Source organism: Salvelinus fontinalis, chromosome 13 (assembly GCF_029448725.1).
Source record: "Salvelinus fontinalis isolate EN_2023a chromosome 13, ASM2944872v1, whole genome shotgun sequence".
Taxonomy (NCBI): domain Eukaryota; kingdom Metazoa; phylum Chordata; class Actinopteri; order Salmoniformes; family Salmonidae; genus Salvelinus; species Salvelinus fontinalis.
Genome location: NC_074677.1, coordinates 4,833,345 through 4,861,073, shown reverse-complemented (window position 1 = coordinate 4,861,073; position 27,729 = coordinate 4,833,345). Strand labels below are relative to the sequence as shown.

The 27,729-nt window shown below is 45.8% G+C and overlaps 1 protein-coding gene across 3 annotated transcripts in view; it reads left to right on the top strand.

Moving 5' to 3' along the window:
• LOC129867968 (teneurin-2-like) overlaps positions 1–27,729 on the top strand; it is a 355,999-nt gene that overhangs the window by 32,290 nt on the left and 295,980 nt on the right. The window lies entirely within an intron of this gene.

Below are 27,729 nucleotides of genomic sequence, written 5' to 3'. Positions count from 1 at the left end.
TACTGACCTACCTACCTACCTACCTACCTGCAGTACCTACCTACAGTATCTACTTACCTGCCTGTCTGCCTGTCTGCCTCCCTACCTACCTACCTACCTACCTACCAATCTACCTACAGTACCTACCTACAGTGCCTACCTACCTACCTACCTACCTACAGTACCTACCTACCTACCTACCTTCAGTACCTACCTACCTACCTACCTACCTACCTACCTACCTACCTACCTACCTACCTACCTACAGTACCTACCTTTCTACCTACCTACCTACCTTTCTACCTACCTACCTACCTACCTACTTACCTACCTACCTACCTACCTACAGTACCTACCTACCTACCTACCTTCAGTGCCCACCTACCTACCTACCTACCTACCTACCTACCTACCTACCTACCTACAGTACCTACCTTTCTACCTACCTACAGTACCTACATACAGTACCTATCTACCTACCTACCTACAGTACCTACCTACCTACCTGCAGTACCTACCTGCAGTACCTACCTACAGTACCTACCTACAGTACCTACCTACCTACAGATCCTACCTACTTGCAGTACCTACCTACCTACCTACCTACCTGCAGTACCTACCTACTTGCAGTACCTACCTACCTACCTGGAGTACCTACCTACCTACCTGAAGTACGTACCTACCTTCCTACAGTACGTACCTACCTACCTACCTACCTACAGTACCTACCTACCTACCTATAGTACCTACCTACCTACCTACAGTCCCTACCTATCTGCAGTACCTACCTAGCTACCTACCTACAGTACCTATCTACCTGCAGTACCTACCTACCTACCTGCAGTACCTACCTACCTACCTGCAGTACGTACCTACCTACCTACCGTACCTATCTACCTACATACCTACCTACAGTACCTATCTACCTACCTACAGCACCTACCTACCTACTTACCTACCTACCTACCTACCTACAGTACCTACCTGCAGTACCTACCTAGCTACCTACCTACAGTACCTACCTACCTATAGTACCTACCTACCTACAGTACCTACCTGCCTACCTACCTGCAGTACCTACCTACCTGCAGTACCTACCTACCTACAGTACCCACCTACCTGCAGTACCTGCCAACCTGCAGTACCTACCTACCTACCTACCTGCAGTACCTACCTACCTGCAGTACCTACCTACCTACATACCTACCTGCAGTACCTACCTACCTGCAATACCTACCTACCTGCAGTACCTACCTACCTGCAGTACCAACCTACATACCTATCTGCAGTACCTACCTACCTACCTACCTACCTACCTGCAGTACCTACCTACCTATCTACATTACCTACCTACATGCAGTACCTCCCTACCTACCTACCTGCAGTACCTACCTACCTACAGTACCTACCTACCTACCTAGCTACCTACAGTACCTACCTACCTACCTAGCTACCTACAGTACCTACCTACCTACCTAGCTACCTACAGTACCTACCTACCTACCTACCTACCTACATACAGTACCTACCTACCTACAGTACCTACCTACCTACCTACCTGCAGTACCTACCTACCTGCAGTACCTACCTACCTAGATACCTAACTACCTACCTACCTACAGTACCTACTTACCTACCTACCTATCTACCTACCTACAGTACCTACTTACCTACCTACCTACCTACAGTACCTAATTACCTACCTACCTACAGTACCTACCTACAGTACCTACCTACCAGCTACCTACCTACCTACCTACCTACCTACCTACCTACCTACCTACCTACCTACCTACCTACCTACCTACCTACCTACAGTACCTACCTACCTACCTACCTATCTACCTACCTACCTACCTACCTACCTACCTACCTACCTACCTACCTACCTACCTACCTACCTACCTACAGTACCTACCTACCTACTTACCTACCTACCTAGCTACAGTACCTACTTACCTACCTACCTGCAGTACCTACCTACAGCATCTACTTGCCTGCCTACCTACCGACCGACCGATCTACCTACCTACCTACCTACAGTACCTACCTACCTACAGTACCTACCTACCTACCTACCTACAGTACCTACCTACCTACCTGCAGTACCTACCTACCTACCTACCTACCTACCTACAGTACCTACCTACCTGCAGTACCTACCTACCTACAGTACCTACCTACTGTACCTACCTACCTACAGTACCTACCTACCTACCTGCAGTACCCACCTACTTACATACCTACAGAACCTACCTACCTACAGTACCTACCTACCTACCTGCAGTACCTACCTACCTACATGCAGTACCTACGTACCTACAGTACCTACCTACCTACAGTACCTACCTACCTGCAGTACATACCTACCTACCTACCTGCAGTACCTACCTACCTGCAGTACCTACCTACCTACCTACCTACCTACCTGCAGTACCTACCTACCTACCAACAGTACCTACCTACCTACCTACCTGCAGCACCTACCTACCTACCTACCTACCTACCTACCTGCAGTACCTACCTACCTACCTAGCTACCTACAGTACCTATCTACCTACCTACCTACAGTACCTACCTACCTACAGTACCTACCTGCAGTGTCTACCTACCTACAGTACCTACCTACCTACCTGCAGTACCTACCTACCTACAGTACCTACCTACCTGCAGTACCTACCTACCTACAGTACCTACCTACCTACCTACTGTACCTACCTACCTACCTACCTACAGTACCTACCTACCTGCAGTACCTACCTACCTACAGTACCTACCTACCTACCTACCTGCAGTACCTACCTACCTACATTACCTACCTAGCTACCTCAGTTGTCTTGCCTTGTTTGTACAACTACGTTTTTGAGACGTAGTAACGTTAGTGTAGATTTTATTTACGGTTTTGACATGTTGCCGTTCTGTGTGAATCCAGTAAAAATGTGCCTCACAGTAACTAGTGTTGAAATTCAGGTCAGGCTCCAAACACCTGCATCCGTGTTTTATGTTGTGTTTCTGTGACACCACAAAATTGCTATTGGACTTGGCTCACAAAACATGTATCCTGCTGGCTAGGCATTGTCATTGTGGAGCTATAGCACATAATTGGACCCTTTGTTGCTGGGTGTAAGCTACAAAGAGAATACTGTCAAAGCCTCACTGTTTTATTCACATAGGGTTAGCACCTATATATCTCTACTGAATATACACACACACACACACACACACACACACACACACACACACACACACACACACACACACACACACACACACACACACACACACACACACACACACACACATACACGCACACGCACGCACACACACACCGAGACGTGGTTTCATATTGATGAAGTTCTAGTGCATATTTTATACTACATTTACATTTTCGTTTTGTTTGAATAGTTTTGAGAAAGGTTTGAATATTATGATCGTTTTTTATTAAATATTAAGAACATTTTAAACTGAATTTTGAATCGTAATATAATGGCCATGCATATTTTCCATTAATTAAATGTTGGAACAAGATGGTGGGCATACAGAGAATGTTAATGTCAATTTCTCTAAATCCTGTTACCAGTCCTGCACACAGATAGCAGAGGGAAATGGCTGCCGTCTGAGGCTGACATGTAATAATGACCCTTGGAAACAAAGCTACTGTTTGATTTGGTTCTGTAACTTACTCTTTTTTTTCACCTAGGCAGCGTTCTCTGTGTGATTGACATGGCATGCAAACTGTTGTCTCCACACTAGTGCTTAGCATTTGCATGCCTACTTTATTACCATCCAATCAAATGTGCGTTCTCTGTGTGATACAACACAAAACCAGTCGCCCAGACAAAAACAAACTTCCACTGTTTTCACAATGGTTACTAATACTAATGTTATACAGCAGAGGTCGAAGGAGCACAGGATGGGATTCTATCATCATTCCGTTTCTTACCAGGGTTGAGCGAACCTCATGTTTTATCTCTTGTGGTTGAGACAAGCTGTTATTTTAACCCTCAGAGCATCGATTAGAGCACAGGAAAAGACCCACATACTAATGGCATACAGTATGTAATTGTGTTCAGACTATCATTTAAAGGGATATTCCTTGACTTTTCAACCTCACATTCATAATCTCCAGCACCAAACCAATGTCTACATATGTGAAAACAGCGCGTTTCTATGATCTGTGGTTAAAAATATGTGAAAAAGGTCATAAAACAGTGCTTCTCTGAGACATCACAGGGTATGATTAAAAGTTAAAAAAAACAGTGATTTTCAAGTTTCTAGCCCAAGGGAGGCAATTTTCTTGCGCCCCACTTCACCGCTAACCTCATAGTGGGTGAAAATACATATATTTTTAAATGTTTTTACTTTTGATGTCATTGGGTAGAACTTTTATACTTTATACTTCTTTCTACAAAATGTAGAAATGTGTCATTTTCACATATGTTGACACTTGTATTGTGCTGGAGATAATGACAATTAGGTTGAAAAGTGGTGGAGTTGCCCTTTAAGAGTAGAGGAAGGAGCCCCCTATTCATTTGTCTGAGGAAACCATGTCTTGAATTATTTAGCATGACCTATTTGATGGATTCCAGAGAGCAGTGTTCCTCTGGTACGGTATGGGCGTCCGCACCCTTTATTATTTATTTATATACACTGAATACAAATATAAACGTAACATGTAAAGTGATGGTCCCATGAGCTGAAATAAAATATCCCAGAAATGTTCCATTAGCACAAAAAAACTTACATTTCGGTCATTTTGTGCACAATTTTGTTTACATCCCTGTTAGTGAGCATTTCTCCTTTGCCAAGATGATCCATCCACCAGACAGGTGTGGCATATCAAGAACCAGATTAAAGCATGATCATTACACAGGTGCATTTTATCGATGGCAAGTTGAATGCAAAGCGATACCGTCACGAGATCCTGAGGCCCATTTTTTTTTTACCATTCATCTGCCACCGTCACCTCATGTTTTAGTATGATAATGCACAGCCCCATGTTGCAAGGATCTGTACACAATTCCTGGAAGCTGAAACTGTCCCAGTTCTTCCATGGCCTGCATACTCACTAGACATTACGCCCATTGAGCATGTTTGGGATGCTCTGGATCTACGTGTACGACAGCGTATTACAGTTCCTGCAAATATCCAGCAACTTCACACAGCCATTGAGGAGGAGTGGGACAACGTTCCACAGGCCACAATCAACAGCCTGATCAACTCTATGCGAAGTAGATGTGTCGCGTTGCATGAGGCAAATGGTGGTCACACCAGATACTGACTGGTTTTCTGATCCACGCCCTTAACTTTTTTTTTAAGGTATCTGTGACCAACATGTGCACTTCTGCATTCCCAGTCATGTGAAATCCATAGATTAGAGCCTAATGAATGACTGATTTCCTTATTTGAACTGTAACTCAGTAAACTCTTTGAAGTTGCAGAGAGAGAGAGAGAGAGAGAGAGAGAGAGAGATTTTTTCCTCTTCAGTCACCATTGCCAGACATGGCCAATGTGTTGTGCAATTGGTTGCTGTCTGACTCTGAACTGATGTCCTTGAAATGGAATAGAGATCAATCAGAAGGCCTGATGTATTTGGGTAAAATGAGGCACTACTGAATACCGAGTCTTTCCCCCGGAAACATGTACCTTGATTACCAGCATTGAGATTTCAAATCAGATAAGAGCTTGTTGATTCTTGGGGATGAGAATCTTCTCTCACACCTTAGAATGCTGATAGCAGCAGGTATGTTTTCCATCCAGCTTCAGATGAATGACAACGTCTCCAAAAGAATCCAGCTCATCACACACTTTAATTGGCAGTAGCTCATAAGTGGAGATATCTGAGGACATGCAATGGCTTTGATTATCCTGGAGATAGCACTTGAATTTAGAAAATCAGTGTAGTAATGAGCAATTCAAAGTCAATTGGCTTGATTAATTTGTATTCCTTAGTGACTCAGATCTTTTTTGGCTTTTCTAAGATAAAAGCTCTCTCTCTCACACACACACAAAACACACACACACACACGCACACACAAAACACACACACACACACAAAACACACACACGCAAGTGCTGTAGGTTTTTTCTGTGCGCTTAATGCTCTGTTTGAGATTTCTACCTGGGACATGTTTTCCAACTCCTTATAGTTAAGCGCAGGAAACAAGCGCAGGACATGTGGTAATTAACTACAATGACCAGAATCCATTGAGCCCACAGCTGCCTGTTCTCATTGGTTCTTGCCGGGCAAGCCTGTGGGGCAGACAGACAGGCAGACAGACAGACATGGAGGGGGGGAAAGAGAGAGAGACACCAGAGGGATAGAGAGCGGTTGCTTGGGTTACTCTACCCAACAATACATCTAATGGATTGATAGTTGTTATTGAGGAGTCAAAGTATGCTTTATCTACTTTGAAGAACTACTGAAATAGTGATTTCATCAGACAGCAAGGCAGCTAGCCAGCTAGGCTAGCCTACTAGCCTGAAGGATGACTCTTTGGGGAGTACAGAGATAGATGGCTGGCTGGCTGCTACTGCCTGACCAGATGAGATGATGACTTGGAATAAAAGTAATCGACAACCAAAATATTTTATATACACAACTGAAATATTTTTATAAAGTAACGTGAATAAAGGATGAGTTATTAATATGTGGTCTGCAGTAATGGGCAGTCCACTAGCTTCATTGGGGTTTTAATAATTTAATAATAAAATCATTATACTAAAAAACAGATACGTAGTATACAGTACACGACCAAAATATTTTATTGAAGTAATGATGGTTAGAGCCTAATAAGTGATAGTAATGGGCTGTCACTACCATCAATTGTTTTATTATGTGTTGTTACAGTATTGAACCCACAATGTATTTATAAAAAACACACACACACACGCACACACACACACACACACACACACACACACACACACACACACACACATTGCGTATGCGCTGCATGAGCCACTGTCTATGGAGGAAGACAGATCGTCTGAGGATTGATAGGACAGCACCAGCTCCATGTATCCTTAGACACCCCTGTGCTCACAGTTCAAATACATGCAATTTGTACTCATGTACCAACCTAGCAGTGTGCAAAGTCTCTTGTGCAAATACTGTGCAAGAGCAACATACGCCATGGACTTGCTACAGTGTAACCCTCAAGGGTTTAGGCCAGAAACATGATCTCTCTCCCTTAGATTGATCACCTACTCAACTCTCTGTCATCCTGGCCCCTGACTGGCCCCTGACTGGCCAATGACTGGCCCCTGACTGGCCAATGACTGGCCCCTGACTGGCCAATGACTGGCCAATGACTGGCCCCTGACTGGCCAATGACTGGCCCATGACTGGCCAATGACTGGCCCCTGACTGGCCCATGACTGGCTCCTGACTGGCCCATGACTGGCCCATGACTGGCCAATGACTGGCCAATGACTGGCACCTGACTGGCCCATGACTGGCCCATGACTGGCCCATGACTGGCCCATGACTGGCCCCTGACTGGCCAATGACTGGCACCTGACTGGCCCATGACTGGCCCCTGACTGGCCCATGACTGGCCAATGACTCTACAGTATAATATATTGTCTGTATTTCTTTCATACTTCATGTAACACCCTCATACTGAAGCTAGTCTAACACTGCTAATTGTGTCCCGAGGCTTTTGCCTGCAGTACTTCAGCCTAAAGTTAAGTCAATGCAATAATTTCCTTGTTTCAGATATTAGAATGAAAAAAATTGTGTCTATTGACTTTTTGGGCCCAATTATGTTTGACATTTTTTCCCTGTTATTGCTGTGGGTATATGTGTTTCTTTTTGGCTCCCTTTGGACGGATGTCAACACATTACCCATAGCTAAATCCAGGCTATAGGAGCTATAATTGCCATTTTTAGTGTGGCCAAATAAAGGTACTTGAAACCCAGGGCTAAAATGAGGTGATTTTTTTATTGACCATCTTTTTACAAAGACGTTTTTAGTTGCTGACAGTAGAGGCTTTCATAATGTCAACAGTTTCCAGAGCTGTTGAACTTTTCTCTCTAGTTATTATCAGACATACTCAGAATTCAGCCTTTTGAAAATGTTACAGCAAAAAGTGGCCAATTGTCATATTTGAGTAAAAGTAATAGATAATGACTGAAGTAAAAGTTAGTCACCCAGTAAAATACTACTTGTGTAAAAGTATTTTGTTTTAAACATCCTTCAGTATCAAATGTAAATGTAATTGCTAAAGTATACATCAAATGTAAAAGTATAAATCATTTTGAAGTCCTTATAAACTCAACAAAAAAAGAAACGTCCCTTTTTCAGGACCCTGTCTTTCAAAGATAATTCGTAAAAATCCAAATAACTTCACAGATCTTCATTGTAAAGGGTTTAAACACTGTTTCCCATGCTTGTTCAATGAACCATAAACAATTAATGAACATGCACCTGTGAACGGTCGTTAAGACACTAACAGCTTACAGACGGTAGGCAATTAAGGTCACATTTGTGAAAATTAGGACATTAAAGAGGCCTTTCTACTGACTCTGAAAAACACCAAAGAAAGATGCCCAGGGTCCCTGCTCATCTTCGTGAATGTGCCTTAGGCATGCTGCAAGGAGGCATGAGGACTGCAATGTGGCCAGGGCAATAAATTGCAATGTCCGTACTGTGAGACAGCGCTACAAGACAGCTCTACAGGGAGACAGGACGGACAGCTGATTGTCCTCGCAGTGGCAGACCACGTGTAACAACACCTGCACAGGATCAGTACATCCGAACATCACACCTGCGGGACAGGTACAGGATGGCAACAGCAACTGCCCGAGTTACACCAGGAAAGCACAATCCCTCCATCAGTGCTCAGACTGTCCGCAATAGGCTGAGAGAGGCTAGACTGAGGGCTTGTAGGCCTGTTGTAAGGCAGGTCCTCACCAGACATCACCGGCAACAACGTCGCCTATGGGCACAAACCCACCGTCGCTGGACCAGACAGGTCAGGCAAAAAGTGCTCTTCACTGACTAGTCACGGTTTTGTCTTATCAGGGGTGATGGTCGGAATAAGCGTTACACCAAGGCCTGTACTCTGGAGCGGGATCGATTTGGAGGAGGAGGGTCCGTCATGGTCTGAGGCGGTGTGTCACAGCATCATCGGACTGAGCATGTTGTCATTGCAGGCAATCTCAATGCTGTGCGTTACAGGGAAGACATCCTCCTCACTCATGTGGTACCCTTCCTGCAGGCTCATCCTGACATGACCCTCAAACATGACAATGCCACCAGCCATACTGCTCGTTCTGTGCGTGATTTCCTGCAAGACAGGAATGTCAGTGTTTTGCCATGGCCAGCGAAGAGCCTGGATCTCAATCCCGTTGAGCACGTCTGGGACCTGTTGGATCGGAGGGTGAGGGCTAGGGCCATTCCCACAGAAATGTCTGGGAACTTGCAGGTGGAAGAGTGGGGTAACATCTCACAGCAAGAACTGGCAAACCTGGTGCAGTCCATGAGGAGGAGATGCACTGCAGTACTTAATGCAGCTGGTGGCCACACCAGATACTGACTGTTACTTTTGACCCCCCATTTGTTCAGGGACACATTATTCCATTTCTGTTAGTCACATGTCTGTGGAACTTGTTCAGTTTGTGTCTCAGTTGTTGAATCTTGTTATGTCCATACAAATATTTACACATGTTAAGTTTGCTGAAAATAAACGCAGTTGACAGAGGACGTTTATTTTTGTTTTTATTTATTTACGGATAGCCAGGGGCACTCTTCAACACAGACACAATTTACAAAATAATTATTTGTGTTTAGTGAGTCCTCCAGATCAGAGGCAGTAGGGATGACCAGGGATGTTTATTTGAGTGTGTGAATTTGACCATTTTCCTGTCCTGCTAAGCATTTAAAATGTAACAAGTACTTTTGGGTGTCAGGCGACATGTATGGAGTAAAAGTACATTATTTTCTTTAGGAATGTAGTGAAGTGAAACTACAAGTTGTCAAAAATATAAACGGTAAAGTACAGATACCCCCAGAAATAACTTAAGTACTACTTTAAAGTATGTTTACTTAAGTACTTTACACCACTGCCTCTCATTCCAGTGAATTTAAACTTAAAAAAATATATATATATTCTCAACTCAAGTATAATTGTACCACGCATGCTTGGCTCTGAATGCTTTTCTGGCTCGTTTTTTTGAAATGCATATGAAACATTACATTGCAAGAATGTTGATTTCAACAGACTTTTGCCCTTTGTGCTATTTGTTGCTATTTGTTTTGATGTTATTTTCCTCATGGCACGTATCCATTTCATGTTAGTGTGTTCTGAGAATTGGCTTTTGTCTGCATTTCACAGGACGTACACAATGGATAGACCTGACGATGTGATATCAGTAAGCCTGGCTGGTGTCGTTCATCCCTAAGTGTTTTTCAAGAGTTCTGAAACAGAGCGACTCAATTAGAACTCTGGAGAACATGCAAAACAAAGAAAGAGATGCCTGGAGAGAACAAGGCAAAGGAAAAGCCTTGAAGATCTGCTTGTTTGAAATGCTTGAAGATCCGTAAAAGAAATGTAACATGTTTCATTCGGTTTGGTTATGATTTAATAACTTTCCTACTAAATAAATGTACATCTCATTTTCCAGTCTTTCTTTGGCACTCAATGAAAGATGTAATGTTATGAACTGTTTTTGGATTTTGTGACTGATGTCCGTGACTGTTTGTTCCTAGAAATAAGAAACTGGATTTCGCTGGTTGTTTGTCTCATATTAATCTGAACCAAGCTGTCGCGTGCATGATTATGAGGCAGGAGTACCAGACATCCAAAAGATTTTCATCACTTTGTTGTTAATCTGTTTCTAACCCAATGACAACGGTTAATCACCTGGTCTGAAACATTTGAAGATTATGAATGGTAAGATCCAAGTCACCTTAACCGAGGAATAGTATACAGTAATTGAGTTGGTTGAGTGTGTACAGTACAATAGATCTAATTTCATTGCGGCTGAACTGAGACTGTGTGATGGACCAAGACAACCTACTCCTGTTTTAGAGCATTCAATTCAATCCGGAGGGATAGAAGGGAACATAATTCTGAAGGTCTGGTTTATCTATTTCATGGTAACGTGCTGTTCCACTGACTGCATATCAAGGCGATGCTTACTAGAACATCAAGCAGCACAGCTGTAATGGACTGCCGGATGGCTCTGATAGACGTGCTTATTCGAATGCTATCATTCACTGTGAAAAAAAAAACGATATAGACACTACGAGTCAAATATCTATATATACACTATTGTGTCCCAAAATAATGTTGCAATGTAACTATACACCACCCCCACCCCCCCCCCCACCATCTCTATTAAACACCACACTCTTGTGCCTAGGACAGACTGTGGCAGCATAGGGCTTTGAGAGTACATGGCACACAGTGGCTGCCCGATTTTCTCTCTCATCAGTGTTTCCTCCCCTCTGCTGTTTGAAGCTCCACTAGGCTGAGACGCGTTCGGTCATTAACGGCAGGAAGTCAGACAGGCGGGGAGGAAGTCATGCGTTCCAATTTTCACGGGTGCTTTTCTGGGAGTGAAAGTAGGCTTTTGTTTTTACCCAGTACTGGAACTCCCGTTAGTGAGTCCAGGACAGACTGGACCAACTTGACCCAGTTTGGGCTTGTGTGTGATGTTGTCACTTGGCTCTCCTGTGAAGGTGGCTGCAGGTGGCAGCATCACTACAACACACAGGGATATCAAACCCCTTCACTCAGGGAGGGGAGTTTGTCATGTCAGCAGTGTTCCACCGTCTCCCTCACAGTCCCCCTGTTTTAGTGCTCCTCTCTCCCACCTCGTCTCATCGTCAAAGAACATTGAGCAATAAACTTAGAATATGCTCATGTACGTGATTTTTCTAGATTGTTATCATTGCTGTGCTGTTGCTGAATACATTTTGTACTGTATGCCAAGTCTGGGCCAAGAACAATTTTCCCTCTGACAGAAAAACCAAACGTATCTGATTTTACAGTAGCTCCAGAGTGCTGCATGCAGACTGAATAGTGTTGGGAAAAATGAATATAATGGAAAAACTGTAACAGAGGGATGTTTTAATTAGCCCTTTTGTCTTTTTCTCTGACCTCTACATGTTCTCTGAACAATGCTGAGACAGAAACCAGAACACACCAACGTAACTTCACACCCGGTTTTTTGTGTGTGTCTCCGAGGCGTGCTTTGACAAATTCCCACTAATGGTTTCTTGATAATGAGGCCTCCTGGAGAATTGAGGTCTGAACTCAACTCAGCCCTGTGGAAAGGTCACAACAGCTGCAGTGATGGCAGGTTGCATACAGGCCGTGGGGCCACTGCCAGAGGACTGATCGGTGAGAGAGGGATGACGGAGATAAGAAGAAACAAAGTCAGTGTTGTCAGATAAAAGAAGTAAAGAAGTATTTTTTAGGTACATAGTATATATGTCACGATCGTGTGGCGGATTAACGGACCAAAATGCAGCAGTTGGAAAATAAGCCATCTTCTTTTATTATACAACGAAGATGAACACGACACAAGAACACTTTACAAACTAACAAAATAACAAAACGACCGTGAAGCTACAAACGTTGTGCACAAACATACAGGCTACTAACGTTTTACATAGACAATTACTCACAACCAATGAGAGCCTATGGCTACCCTAAATAAGGCTCCCAATCAGAGACAACCGAAATCAGCTGTCTCTAATTGGGAACTCATTCAGGTAACCATAGACTCTCCTAGACAACTAAACATACATAGACAACGCTAGACATCTACACTCAACACAAACCCATATACTACACCCCATAACCCCTTTACCATATAAACACCCAAAACTAACAAAACATAAACATTCCCCATGTCACACCCTGACCTAACTAAAATAATCAAGAAAACAAAGAATACTAAGGCCAGGGCGTGACATAACCCCCCCCTTGAGGCGCGAACTCCGGGCGCACCATACACAGTCTAGGGGAGGGTCTGGGTGGGCTTCCCTCCACGGTGGCGGCTCCGGCTCTGGTCGTGGTCCCCACTTCACCACAGTCCCTAACCACCTCCTTAGCTTCTTCAAAATGACCCCTCTCCACATTAACCCCATTGCATTAAGGGGCAGTTCTGGACTAAGGGGCAGCTCCGGACTAAGGGGCAGTACCAGGGTAAGGGGCAGCACCAGGGTAAGGGGCAGCACCAGGATAAGGGGCAGCACCAGGATAAGGGGCAGCTCCGGACTGAAGAATGGCAGCTCCGGACTGAGGGACTGCAGCTCCGGACTGAGGGACTGCAGCTCCGGACTGAGGGATGGCCCATGGCTGGCTGACGGATCTGGCTGCTCATGGCTAGCTGACGGATCTGGCTGCTCATGGCTAGCTGACGGATCTGGCTGCTCATGGCTAGCTGACGGATCTGGCTGCTCATGGCTAGCTGACGGATCTGGCTGCTCATGGCTAGCTGACGGATCTGGCTGCTCATGGCTGGCTGACGGATCTGGCTGCTCATGGCTGGCTGACGGATCTGGCTGCTCATGGCTAGCTGACGGATCTGGCTGCTCATGGCTAGCTGACGGATCTGGCTGCTCATGGCTAGCTGACGGATCTGGCTGCTCATGGCTAGCTGACGGATCTGGCTGCTCATGGCTAACTGACGGATCTGGCTGCTCATGGCTAGCTGACGGATCTGGCTGCTCATGGCTAGCTGACGGATCTGGCTGCTCATGGCTAACTGACGGATCTGGCTGCTCATGGCTAGCTGACGGATCTGGCTGCTCATGGCTAGCTGACGGATCTGGCTGCTCATGGCTAGCTGACGGATCTGGCTGCTCATGGCTAGCTGACGGATCTGGCTGCTCATGGCTAGCTGACGGATCTGGCTGCTCATGGCTGGCTGACGGATCTGGCTGCTCATGGCTGACTGACGGATCTGGCTGCTCATGGCTGACTGGCGGCTCTGGCAGATCCTGTCTGATTGGCGGCTCTGGCAGATCCTGTCTGGTTGGCGGCTCTGGCAGATCCTGTCTGGTTGACGGCTCTGGCAGATCCTGTCTGACGGACGGCTCTAGCGGCTCCTGTCTGGCTGGCGGCTCTAGCGGCTCCTGTCTGGCGGACGGCTCAGTGGGCTCATGGCAGACGGGCGGCTTTGCAGGCTCATGGCAGACGGGCGGCTTTGCAGGCTCATTGCAGACGGATGGCTCAGATGGCGCTGGGGAGACGGATGGCTCAGATGGCGCTGGGGAGACGGATGGCTCAGATGGCGCTTGGCAGACGGGCAGTTCAGTCATCGCTGTGCAGACGGCAGACTCCTGCCGGCTGAGGCGCACTGTAGGCCTGGTGCGTGGTGCCGGGACTGGTAGCACCGGGCTGGGGACACGCATCTCAGGGCTAGTGCGGGGAGAAGGAACAGGGCATACTGGACCCTGGAGACGCACATTAGGCCTAGTGCGTGGTGCCGGAACTGGTGGTACCGGGCTAGGGACACGCATCTCAAGGCTAGTGCGGGGAGCAACAACAGGGCACACTGGACTCTCAAGGCGTACTATAGGTCTTGTGCGTGGTACCGGTACTGGTGGTACCGGGCTGAGGACCCGCACATCAGGGCGAGTACGGGGAGAAACAACAGGGCTCTGGAAACACCCAGGAAGCTTGATGCGTGGTGCAGGCACTGGTGGTAATGGGCTGGAAACACGCACCTCAAAGATAGTGCGAGGAGCAGGAACAGTGCGTAAAGGGCTCTGGAGACGCACCTTAGACCTAGTGCTTGGTGCCGGAACTAGTGGTACAGGGCTGGAGACATGCATCTCAGGATGAGTGCAAAAAGTAGGAACAGGACACACCGGGTTGTGAAGGTGTACTGGAGACCTGGTGTGTATAGCCGGCATCAAATCTTCCGGAACTTTAACACGAGTTTCAGGCTGAGTACGAGGAACTGACACAGGTGGCATCGGACAGCTAATACGCTCCTCAGGGAGAATGCATTGCATACTCTGCCAAACCAACAGCTCTCTCTCTTCACTCTCCTCCAATTTCGTCAACAACTCTTCGAATGTCTCATAATCTCCCCTTCGTTCACTCTCCTCCAATCTGTCCAATAACTCCTCGACACACTCAGACTCACCCCTCAACTTCGCCGACTGCTCCAAGTGCCCCCCTCCAAAAAATTTTTTGTGCTGTCTCTTGGGCTTCCTCCCGTGTCTCCGTGCTGCCTCCATCTCTGCCTTGGGGCAGTGATATTCCCCTGGCTGTGACCAGGGTCCTCTCCCGTCTAGAATTTCCTCCCATCTCCAGAAATCCTGTGTAGGTAGGTCCTGTTGCCGCCTTCCATGCCGCTTGGTCCTATGGTGAGTAATTCTGTCACGATCGTGTGGCGGATTAACGGACCAAAATGCAGCAGTTGGAAAATAAGCCATCTTCTTTTATTATACAACGAAGATGAACACGACACAAGAACACTTTACAAACTAACAAAATAACAAAACGACCGTGAAGCTACAAACGTTGTGCACAAACATACAGGCTACTAACGTTTTACATAGACAATTACTCACAACCAATGAGAGCCTATGGCTACCCTAAATAAGGCTCCCAATCAGAGACAACCGAAATCAGCTGTCTCTAATTGGGAACTCATTCAGGTAACCATAGACTCTCCTAGACAACTAAACATACATAGACAACGCTAGACATCTACACTCAACACAAACCCATATACTACACCCCATAACCCCTTTACCATATAAACACCCAAAACTAACAAAACATAAACATTCCCCATGTCACACCCTGACCTAACTAAAATAATCAAGAAAACAAAGAATACTAAGGCCAGGGCGTGACAATATACAGTTGAAGTAGGAAGTTTACATACACTCAGGTTGGAGTCATTAAAACTAGTTTTTCAACCACTCCACAAATTTCTTGTTAACAAACTATAGTTTTGGCAAGTCGGTTAGGACATCTACTTTGAGCATGACACAAGTAATTTTTCCAACAATTGTTTACAGACAGGTTATTTCACTTATAATTCACTGTATCACAATTTCAGTGGGTCAGAAGTTTACATGCACTTAGTTGACTGTGTCTTTAAACAGCTTGGGAAATTCCAGAAAAGGATGTCATGGCTTTAGAAGCTTCTGATAGGCTAATTGACATAATTTGAGTCAATTGGAGGTGTACCTGTGGCTGTATTTCAAGGCCAACCTTCAAACTCACTGCCTCTTTGCTTGACATCATGGGAAAATCAAAAGAAATCAGCCAAGACCTCAGAAAAAGAATTGTAGACCTCCACAAGTCTGGTTCATCCTTGGGAGCAATTTCCAAATGCCTGAAGGTACCACGTTCACCTGTACAAACAATAGTACGCAAGTATAACCACCATGGGACTACGCAGCCGTCATACCGCGTCATACTCGTTCTGTCTCCTAGAGATGAACGTACTTTGGTGCGAAAAGTGGAAATCAATCCCAGAACAACAGCAAAGGACCCTGTGAAGATGCTGGAGGAAACGGGTACAAAGTATCTATATCCACAGTTGTCATAGCTGTCGCTTTCCTCATCCTCATATGAGGTGAGGAGAGAAGGATCTTCAGACCAATATGCGGAGTCAGGGAAATATGCCATCTTTATTATTAATACGATGGTCACGAAACAAAACACTTTAACAAACTACAAAATAAGAAAACGATGTACAACGGAACCTGAACATAAACTTACATGGACAAACGTAAACTCACGAACAGGAACGGACATCAAAACGAACGAACAGCCAAACAGCTCCAAAAGTGAATACATCGAACATAACGAAGACATCACAGGAGACAATCACCCACAAACAAACAGTGAGAATGCCCTACCTAAATATGACTCTTGATTAGAGGAAAATGCAAACCACCTGCCTCTAATCAAGAGCCATACCAGGCAAAACGAAACCAACATAGAAACAGATAACATAGACTGCCCACCCAAAACACATGCCCTGACCATAAACACATAAAAACTAACATAAATAGGTCAGGACTGTTACAGTACCCCCCCCCCCAAGGTGCGAACGCCGGGCGCACCAGCACAAAGTCCAGGGGAGGGTCCGGGTGGGCAGTTGACCACGGTGGTGGTTCCGGTTCAGGACGCTGTCCCCATACCACCATAGTCACTCCCCTCTTCTTTCTACCCCTTCTAATGCCCACCCTAACACTACCTTCCCCTAAATAAACAGCTAGCACCAGGACAAGGGGCAGCACCGGGACAAGGGGTAGCACCGGGACAAGGGGCAGCACCAGAACAAGGGGCAGCACCAGGATAAGGACCATCACTGGAATAAGGGGCAGCCCCGGGACAAGGGGCAGCACCGGGACAAGGGGCAGCACCGGGACAAGGGGCAGCACCGGGACAAGGGGCAGCACCGGGACAAGGGGCAGCACCGGGACAAGGGGCAACACCGGGACAAGGGGCAACACCGGGACAAGGGGCAGATCCCGGCTGAAGGACTCTGGCAAGTCCTGTTTGGACGGCTCTGGCAGGTCCATGCAGGCTGACGGCTCTCGACGCTCATGGCAGACTGACGGCTCTCGACGCTCATGGCAGACTGACGGCTCTCTACGCTCATGGCAGGCTGACGGCTCTCGACGCTCATGGCAGGCTGACGGCTCTCGACGCTCATGGCAGGCTGACGGCTCTGGCTGCTCATGGCTCTCTGACGGCTCTGGCTGCTCATGGCTCTCTGACGGCTCTGGCTGCTCATGGCTCTCTGACGGCTCTGGCTGCTCATGGCTCTCTGACGGCTCTGGCTGCTCATGGCTCTCTGACGGTTCTGGCTGCTCATGGCTCTCTGACGGCTCTGGCTGCTCATGGCTCTCTGACGGCTCTGGCTGCTCATGGCTCTCTGGCGGTTCTGGCAGATCCTGTCTGGTTGGCGGCTCTGGCAGATCCTGTCTGGTTGGCGGCTCTGGCAGATTCTGTCTGGTTGGCGGCTCTGGCAGATCCTGTCTGGTTGGCGGCTCTGGCAGATCCTGTCTGGCGGGCGGCTCTAGCGGCTCCTGTCTGGCTGACGGCTCTAGCGGCTCCTGTCTGGCGGATGGCTCTGTAGGCTCATGGCAGACGGGCAGCTTTGCAGGCTCATGGCAGACGGGCGGCTTTGCAGGCTCCTGGCAGACGGATGGCTCAGATGGCGCTGGGGAGACGGATGGCTCAGATGGCGCTGGGGAGACAGATGGCTCAGATGGCGCTGGGGAGACGGATGGCTCAGATGGCGCTGGGGAGACGGATGGCTCAGATGGCGCTGGGGAGACGGATGGCTCTGGCCGTATACGGCGCACTGTAGACCTGGTGCGTGGTGCCGTAACTGGAGGCACCGGGCTAATGATAAGCACCTTCCTACTAGTGCGTGGAGCAGGGACAGGGCACACTGAACTCTCAAAGCGTACTCTATACCTGGTGCGTGGTACCGGCACTGGTGGCACCTGGCTGAGGGCACGCACCTCAGGACTAGTACGGGGAGAAGTGACAGTGTGTACAGGACTTAGGAGACGCACAGGTGGCTTAGTGCGTGGGGCCGGAACTGGAGGCACTGAACTGGATACACGCACTATAGGGAGAGTGCGTGGAGGAGGAACAGGGCTCTGGAAATGCACTGGTAGCCTAGTGCGTAATGTAGGCACTGTAGGTACTAGGCTGGGGCGGGGAGGTGGCGCCGGAAATACCGGACCGTGCAGGCGTACTGGCTCTCTTGAGCATTGAGCCTGCCCAACCTTACCTGGTTGAATGCTCCCGGTCGCCCTGCCAGTGCGGCGAGGTGGAATAGCCCGCACTGGGCTATGCAGGCGAACCGGGGAAACCATGCGTAAGGCAGGTGCCATGTATGCCGGCCCGAGGAGACGCACTGGAGACCAGACGCGTTGAGCCGGCCTCATGACACCTGGCTCAATGCCCAATCTAGCCCTACCAGTGCGGGGAGGTGGAATAACCCGCACCGGGCTATGCACACGTACAGGAGACACCGTGCGCTCTACTGCGTAACACGGTGTCTGCCCGTACTCCCGCTCTCCACGGTTAGCCTGGGAAGTGGGCGCAGGTCTCCTACCTGCCCTTGGCCCACTACCCTTTAGCCCCCCCCCAAGAAATTTTTGGGAGTTACTCACGGGCTTTTTCGGCTTCCGTGCCAGACGCGTTCCCTCATAATTCCGGTTCCTCTCTCCGGTAGCCTCCGCTCTCCTCAGTGCCTCCAGCTGTTCCCATGGAAGGCGATCTCTACCTGCTAGGATCTCCTCCCATGTGTAGACACCTTTTCCATTCAATACATCGTCCCATGTCCATTGCTCCTTCTTCTGTCCCTTACTCCGTTTAGCATTCCCATACCGCTTGGTCTTTGTATTTTGGTGGGTGATTCTGTCATAGCTGTCGCTTTCCTCATCCTCATATGAGGTGAGGAGAGAAGGATCTTCAGACCAATATGCGGAGTCAGGGAAATATGCCATCTTTATTATTAATACGATGGTCACGAAACAAAACACTTTAACAAACTACAAAATAAGAAAACGATGTACAACGGAACCTGAACATAAACTTACATGGACAAACGTAAACTCACGAACAGGAACGGACATCAAAACGAACGAACAGCCAAACAGCTCCAAAAGTGAATACATCGAACATAACGAAGACATCACAGGAGACAATCACCCACAAACAAACAGTGAGAATGCCCTACCTAAATATGACTCTTGATTAGAGGAAAATGCAAACCACCTGCCTCTAATCAAGAGCCATACCAGGCAAAACGAAACCAACATAGAAACAGATAACATAGACTGCCCACCCAAAACACATGCCCTGACCATAAACACATAAAAACTAACATAAATAGGTCAGGACTGTTACAACAGTAAAACGAGACCTATATTGACATAACCTGGAAGGCCGCTCAGCAAGGAAGAAGCCACTGCTCCAAAACCGCCAAGGGAATTTTAAAAATCAAATCAAATTTTATTTTTTATTTTTACTAGGATTAAATGTCAGGAATTGTGAAAAACTGAGTTTAAATGTATTTGGCTAAGGTGTATGTAAACTTCCAACTTCAACTGTACATCTGTTGTCATTGAGGTGATGGAATATGCAGGATTCTGTAATAGACGTTGGTATGACCTGTATTGGCCTACATTTTCATCCTCCATTTTGTCAATTTTTCCTGTGCTGTAAATAGATGACAGACGCTGAATAAGGACAGTATTGTTTGTGAATAGCTACACAGTAATGATGTGAACCTGTCTTTCATAATGTTGACTCATACCTTGTATAATTTCCTCCTCTTTGAGTCTGGTGGGGATATTTTTAGTTATTTATTTTATTTAACCTTTATTTTAGCAGGGAAATCCCATTGAGACCAAGTCTTCTTTTTCAAGGGAGCCCTGCCTGTACACAAATCATACAAATTTACAACATTTACAAATACAAAGCAAAAAATATACACTATTTATATACTGTATCCAAACCCATGCCAAGGCTGATCTGATTAATTACTACGCAACCAACCAACAGTTCCAGGCACAATGTGCCCATAGGTTTGTTAGTAGCACCAAACGGTTTTATGGTGAAAATGTTCAGTTGCAGAGACAAAAGAGAAGTGATTCTATTTCCATGCTCATGAACTGAAAAATACCCAATTTTTCACATTTTGGAAAATCCTCAACAAAAATAGGGCAAATAATGAGATTGTGAAGGACACAGGCGCGGTGTAAATTGTATAGCCAGTGCCTCGACTAGTGTCTGCATTATAATTCTATGGCACTTGGGAGAGGAGCGTGCAGGCCACTCCAGCCACTTGTGAGGGCTGTCTCATGGGGAATCTAATGTGTTTGGAGAGGATCTCTATTATCTCCAGGGGGGTGGGAGGCCGAGGTGGCCTGTGGAGCAGTCCTCTGGATGGGGCTACCATCCTCTCAGTTCCCCCTCCACTCAGCACTACCTCATACATCATTACAGGTGCTCCTCACAAAAGCCTCTCATCCAGCCCTGAGTGGGAGCCAACCTGCACACTAAATGAAGATGGCTGTTTTAAACACATCAAAGCAATTTGGGCCGAAATAGTTCCTCATCATTCAGATCAAATACAATGGTATTTGTCACGTGCTTCGTAAACAACAGGTGTAGACTAACAGTGAACTGCTTACTTAGGGGCCCTTCCCAACAATACAGAGAGAAAAATATAGGAACAATTATAACACAAGGAAAAAATACACAATGAGTAATGATAACTTGGCTATATACACTGGGTACCAGTACCAAGTTAATGAGTAATGATAACTTGGCTATATACACTGGGTACCAGTACCAAGTTAATGAGTAACGATAACTTGGCTATATACACTGGGTACCAGTACCAAGTTAATGAGTAATGATAACTTGGCTATATACACTGGGTACCAGTACCAAGTTAATGAGTAATGATAACTTGGCTATATACACTGGGTACCAGTACCAAGTTAATGAGTAATGATAACTTGGCTATATACACTGGGTACCAGTACCGAGTCGATGTAAAGGTGTATGAGGTAATTGAGGTAGATACAGTATGTACATATAGTGTCTAGGCAACAGGATAGATAATAAACAGTTGCCGATTGTCAATTTGTTGCCGATTGTGAATTTGTTGTCAAATTGTCAATGCCGATTGGCTAACTATTTAAGTATTTATCAGTCTTATGGCTTTGGGGGGGGTATAAGTTTTTTTTTTCTTCACCTTTATTTAACCAGGTAGGCCAGTTGAGAACACGTTCTCATTTACAACTGTGACCTGGCCAAGATAAAGCAAAGCAGTGCGGCAAAAACAACAACACAGAGTTACACATAAACAAACGTACAGTCAATAACACAAAATAAAAATAATAACATAATCTTAGTCCTGTATTGACACATTGCCTGTTTGATGGCTCAGTATATATAACTGGAATTGTCCTACACAGTAGTAGGAGCTAGCGAAAACTACTGGAAACATACGATTTTCTTCACTCAAATCAGGTCAGTTTTGTTTTGCATTTGATGAAGTAGACAGGGAAAAGTAAAAGAGAGGGCTTAGTAATCACGCTGGTCCACCCAAGTTACCCCTGAGGCTGTGCTCAGGTCTGCCACAGCTGGGCTGCTTCCATCCTTCCAAACTGACGGCTCTCTGAAAGGTAAAAATACTCTATCCTATCTCCAAGAACCTTTGCAAAAGGTCAAATAGATAGAATTGCTTAAGGCACACCTGAGCATCTGTGGAGGGATTAGAGATATTTTAGCCTGAAGTTTAGTACAGAGAAAAACTGTCTTGAATCATGAAAAGGAATTATTGAAACACTGAAATGAAAATAACATGTAGTGAGAAGGGAGAGAAACTTTCACTGCCACTCGGTAATCAATCAGTGAAATGCCATACATGTTTATTGAGTTCTCACCTTGAAGTAGCAGCTTTAGCTCAATTAAAAGCACTTTACCAGTCTGTCAGTTACATGACTCACTAGGCTCCAACAAAGACGCTCTCTGTTATTCTGGTTCCCTAGCCAGCCAGCTATGTGTCTCTCTGTCTGTCTAGCCAGGCTACCTCTGTTCTTCCAGAGACTACCGCCAGTTTGAGTGCCTGAGGGCACATCACAGCTCAGTTGATCCACAGCAAATCCTCAGGTACCCTCTACCTTTACCCACTGGTCTCTTTCTATTTTCAGCTCTCTGCACCATAACCTGTCTTCCTCTCCTCCCCCTCTTTCTTTCTCCTTCCTCACATCCACTTTCCTGTACTATCCCTTGTTTCCTGGCAGGCTGCCCACTTCTTCATCCACATCCTCTTCTCTCTTCCACATCATGTTCCTCTTCCACACCCTCTTCCATATCCTCTTCCACATATTCTTCCTCTTCCTCTTCCACATCGTCTTCCTCTTCCTCTTCCACATATTCTTCCTCTTCTACATCCTCTTCCTCTTCTACATCCTCTTCCACTTCTACATCCTCTTCCTCTTCTACATCCTCTTCCACATCATTTTCCTATTCCACACCATCTTCTTCTTCCACATCCTCTTCCTCATCCTCTTCCTAATCCTCTTCCTCCCTGGTGCATGTTCTCCTTTTTTTCCACCTCACCTTTTCTCCAGTCATTTCCCTGTTGGACTAGCTCTTAATCTCCCCACCCCTGTTTGCTAGCTCCTAACTCTCCCCAACATGGCTCCAGTCTCCAGTCATTTCCCTGTTGGACTAACTCTTAACTCTCCCCTCCCCTGTTTGCTAGCTCCTAACTCTCCCCAACATGGCTCCAGTCTCCAGTCATTTCCCTGTTGGACTAGCTCTTAACTCTCCCCACCCCTGTTTGCTAGCTCCTAACTCTCCTCAACATGGCTCCAGTCTCCAGTCATTTCCCTGTTGGACTAGCTCTTAACTCTCCCCACCCCTGTTTGCTAGCTCCTAACTCTCCCCAACATGGCTCCCCACCCTCCAAGCAGCTACAATTAAACCATCAGGACCCACAGGTGTCCGTCCTCGGCCAGGCATGGTGTGTCTGAATCACCGCTGGTATCACAGCTCTGGTCACAGTCACAACACCCTTTCAAATCCCTTTGTTTACAGGCAGATTAAGGCAGTGAGAGGTTTGCCCAATGTGGATTTAGGGATTAGTTTAAATGGAGTATGTGGATTGCTGCTGCCATGGTGAGCTCACAATATTGTTTTTTCTCTTCATCTGGCACTGACTGGGGCCCGGGCCCATTTATGATGTTCCCTTTCCCTTATTGAACTGTGTCTTAAATCCCTCTGTTGTTTACGTGCCACTTTCCATGGAGGTGTGAGCATGTTCTGTCTCTCTCTCTCCCTCTCTCTCTCTCTCTCTCTCTCTCTCTCGCTTTCTCGCTCTGTCTCTCTCTCTCTCTCTCTCTCTCTCTCTCTCTCTCTCTCTCTCTCTCTCTCTCTCTCTCTCTCTCTCTCTCTCTCTCTCTCTCTCTCTCTCTCTCTCTCTCTCTCTCTCTCTCTCTCTCTCTCCGTCTCTCTCTCTCTCTCTCCCTCTCTCTCGCTTTCTCTCTCTGTCTCTCTCTCTCTCTCTCTCTCTCAAGCAAAACAGACACATAGTCACACACAAGTTTTAAAAGGATTAATGAGTCAATTAAGTCTCTGCTCCTTATCCAGATGCATGAACTGTTTTCAAGTACCCATGTTTACATTCATAATTATGTGCTGGTATGATGTGTGTTCTTGTAATTGAGAGTAGACTGGCTTGAGGATCAATTTGTCTTAGAATCGTTGTGGTTAACAGGGCTCAAGTAATTTTTCTGGGTTATTCCATTCAGTCCATGTCTCTTGCTTAAATTATGCAGGGCCGGTTCCCCGATAGCAATGGAACTTAGGTTTACGAGTATTTGTAGCGCTGCGTCTTTCCTACAACAGCCGACAATGTAACGCACGTTTCCCAAAACGCCACTCAGAGAGAACAGTCGCTAAGCGTGACGTTGGAACGTGTCGATACTGATAGGATGGAAAGAAAGGAAGCACTGCTCTCGGGTCAGCTTTCTCAATTCAAATCACCTTTAAAATTGTAATTATTTCACAATACTGATGACGGATCAGCTCCTAGAGAGATATTATCACCTACGGCTGCATATATCGAGGAGGCTTGTGCTGTGGGTAAAATCACTGGGAAGCCAAGCCAGGAAAAAAATATAACCGTATTACAACCAATGCGTTTTGATAATTGCGTTGTTTGCTCTATAACCTGTTAGTTCATTTCCCTTAGTTCGCTTCCCTTGACACCTTTTTCTTATTATTATTTTAAAAAATTGGTGCGCCAGGACCAATCACGGTTGAGCTCGTTCAGTTTAACGCAACGCTGATTGACTATTATTTTATATATATTTTATGAAGAAAGTACAAATCCTCGCTGGCTTCCTTTGCATTCAACGCTACGGGCGGCAACAACTTCATACTGTTTTCGACCAGACAGCGTCAGATAGATGGGCTACACATACAGAGACAGAGGGGAGCTGTTTCGTTTGCTCGGGTGCTTTCTCCGGTGAAATACGTTCAGCATCTTGGGAATTGAAGGAAAATTATAAAATTCAAAGAGACAAAAGATATATATTTTTATTATTGTTTTCTTCGTACATTTTTAGGGGAAGGCTGGCTTTCCTTGGCCCCTATGAATACACGCCACTGAATGCTTACCCAATAAAAATGAACATGATTTGGCACGTCATTACGCACGTTAGGCTACACATCATGACATATATTGAGACAAATTACAGACGGTAGCCTACAGGTAGCGAAATATAACTCAATTTATTGAACATTAAATATTCTCAATAAGAATGAAATAGGCATATAGCCTACTGTAGTCTATTTACACTGAGTGTACAAAACATAAAGAACACCTGCTCTTTCCATGACATTGACTGACCAGGTGAATCCATGTGAAAACTATGATCCCTTATTGATGTCACTTATTAAATCCACTTCAATCAGTGTAGATGAAGGGTAGGAGACAGGTTAAAGAAGGATGTTTATGTCTCAAGACTTGTGTATGTGTGCCAATCAGAGGGTGAATGGGAAAGACATTGTATGGTAGTAGGTGTCAGGCACAACGCTTTGTGTCAAAAACTGCAACACCGCATGCTCAACAGCTTCCCGTGTGTATCAAGAATGGTACGCCACCCCAAGGACATCCAGCCAGCCTCGCACAATTGTGGGAAGCATTGGAGTCAACATGGTCCAGCATCCCAGTGGAACTCTTTCGACACCTTGTAGAGTCCATGCCCCGACGAATTGAGGCTGTTCTAAGATCAAAAGGGGGTGCAACTCAATATTAGAAAGGTGTTCCTTATGCCTTGTATACTCAATGTATATTTTAATGCAGTCATCTCAGGTTTCATTTGAAGCACTTGTTTGTATCAATTGTAAAGACATTGACAACTTTGTATTTGTGGTAGTCAACTTTGTTCTGAAATTATGGGCCACCCTAACCCATAATAAAAACGCATCTAATGACACACTTACCTGTTAGCCGTTGGATTACGAGTGTTTTGAAGTGCAACGTTAATAATGATGGTTTTGGGGGAAAAACTCTGAGATTTAACGATGCTCCTACGAAGGTTCTTACGATGAACTTAGCTTTAACATGCTTTTGGGAAACCGGGTCCAGGTTGAAAGCTCTTTAATGAGAACCCTTAGTGCACTTCATCTTGATAATTGCTACAATACCTCATATAGCTTCACGTATCCCTGCCTTTGATGTGTTCATTCGGCTCTAACCTCTCCTCCTTAATGCTGTTTCATCACTCGATCCACGTCTCTCTCTCTCTGCCCCGAGGCTCCACCATGAGTCTCTTCTGGCTCTCAAACTGATCTTTGACAATCCAGCATGGATCCTTTCGTCCTACTGAACACAATCCCATTCATCCTTAATCTGTGACCACAAGCAAGGTTGGTTGGAGTCATAGTACATGAGATACCTATATAAAAGAAACTGGCTTTTATTTGTCATCATGACTCTCTCCTTGTCTATTGTTGAGTGGGTTATTATTGTCAGTCCAGATGAGCGCCAGTGTTTACCACTTCACATGAGGAGGCCTTTGTGAGTATAAGTACTGCTGGTAATCAATGCCCAGAGCGGAGATTCCTCTTGATTATGTAAACACTTCAAATAAAACCTTATTAAAAGTATGGATCTGCCCACAGCAACACGCTCAGTCAGTGGAATTAAAGACGTGCTGCGGAACTTTGGTGACTTCTAAATATTTTTAAACCACCCCGTTTTAGGCTGGATGTGTCAATGCATAGTTCATACACGCATAATCTATTAACAGAATTACTGTTTTTACCTCAATTAACCACAAAATCCCATGTTTTTCTGGAAACTGTGCGGCGCCATTTTCCCTGAATTTTCCCCCCACGTGGACCAGCCCCGTAGCAATTTAAGTTCTAGCCAATGAGCTTCAGCCCCTCTCCATTTGAGTGACAGCTAGCAAGATGCACACACAGCAGAGCGAGAGAGTGAGCAATGACGTGGTGCACATATCTGCACAGGTAGTGAAATGTTCGGGGACCACTTTTGGCTCACGAGCGCTTCATTCAGAGCTACTGGCTAAAATATATACAAAAGTACCGGAGAATCTCTTTAAGACGAAATGTTCAAAAGCTTCCTATGCAAGCTGTTATCAATAGATTTTTCCTTGCTTCCTGGAAACATTTGTAACTACAAAAGGTTAAGAGAAAATAAGTGTTTTTTCACACACTGCTTATCGGTTGTTAAAGTGTAACACGGACAACATAATAACAATCTTTCCAACGTATGTCTGTGAGCTTCAAATAATAGTCCTTTTGTACTGTTATTTTGTGCAATTCACTTGAACCTGTTGCTGTGTGAACATTAAGATGGATCAAAAAAGGCATCTTACTCTTTTGTTCTAACAGAAGTCTACTATTTAAAAAGAGATACATTATACTACCTGCTCTTTGAGGCCATAGTTTCCTGCTCCTCAGTAGCTGGTGGTGGTGGAGGCCCTGGCTGGTTTCTGGCTGTGGTAGCACAGCCTCAGCCTAACAGACAGATGCAGAGTGGGCTGGTGTCAATGTGGAGCGTCTGGAAGGATGCCTCCTCCCTCCAGCAGAGCCTTCTAGCTATGATTCTCTCTCTCTCTCTCTCTTCACTGTGTTAGTCAGAAAATAACTTACTCACCAAGTGATAATGAGCCTGAGACATGGTGAGGATCCCCAGTCCTCGTCCCTCCTGTTGAGACTGCCTGCTTGCTGTGT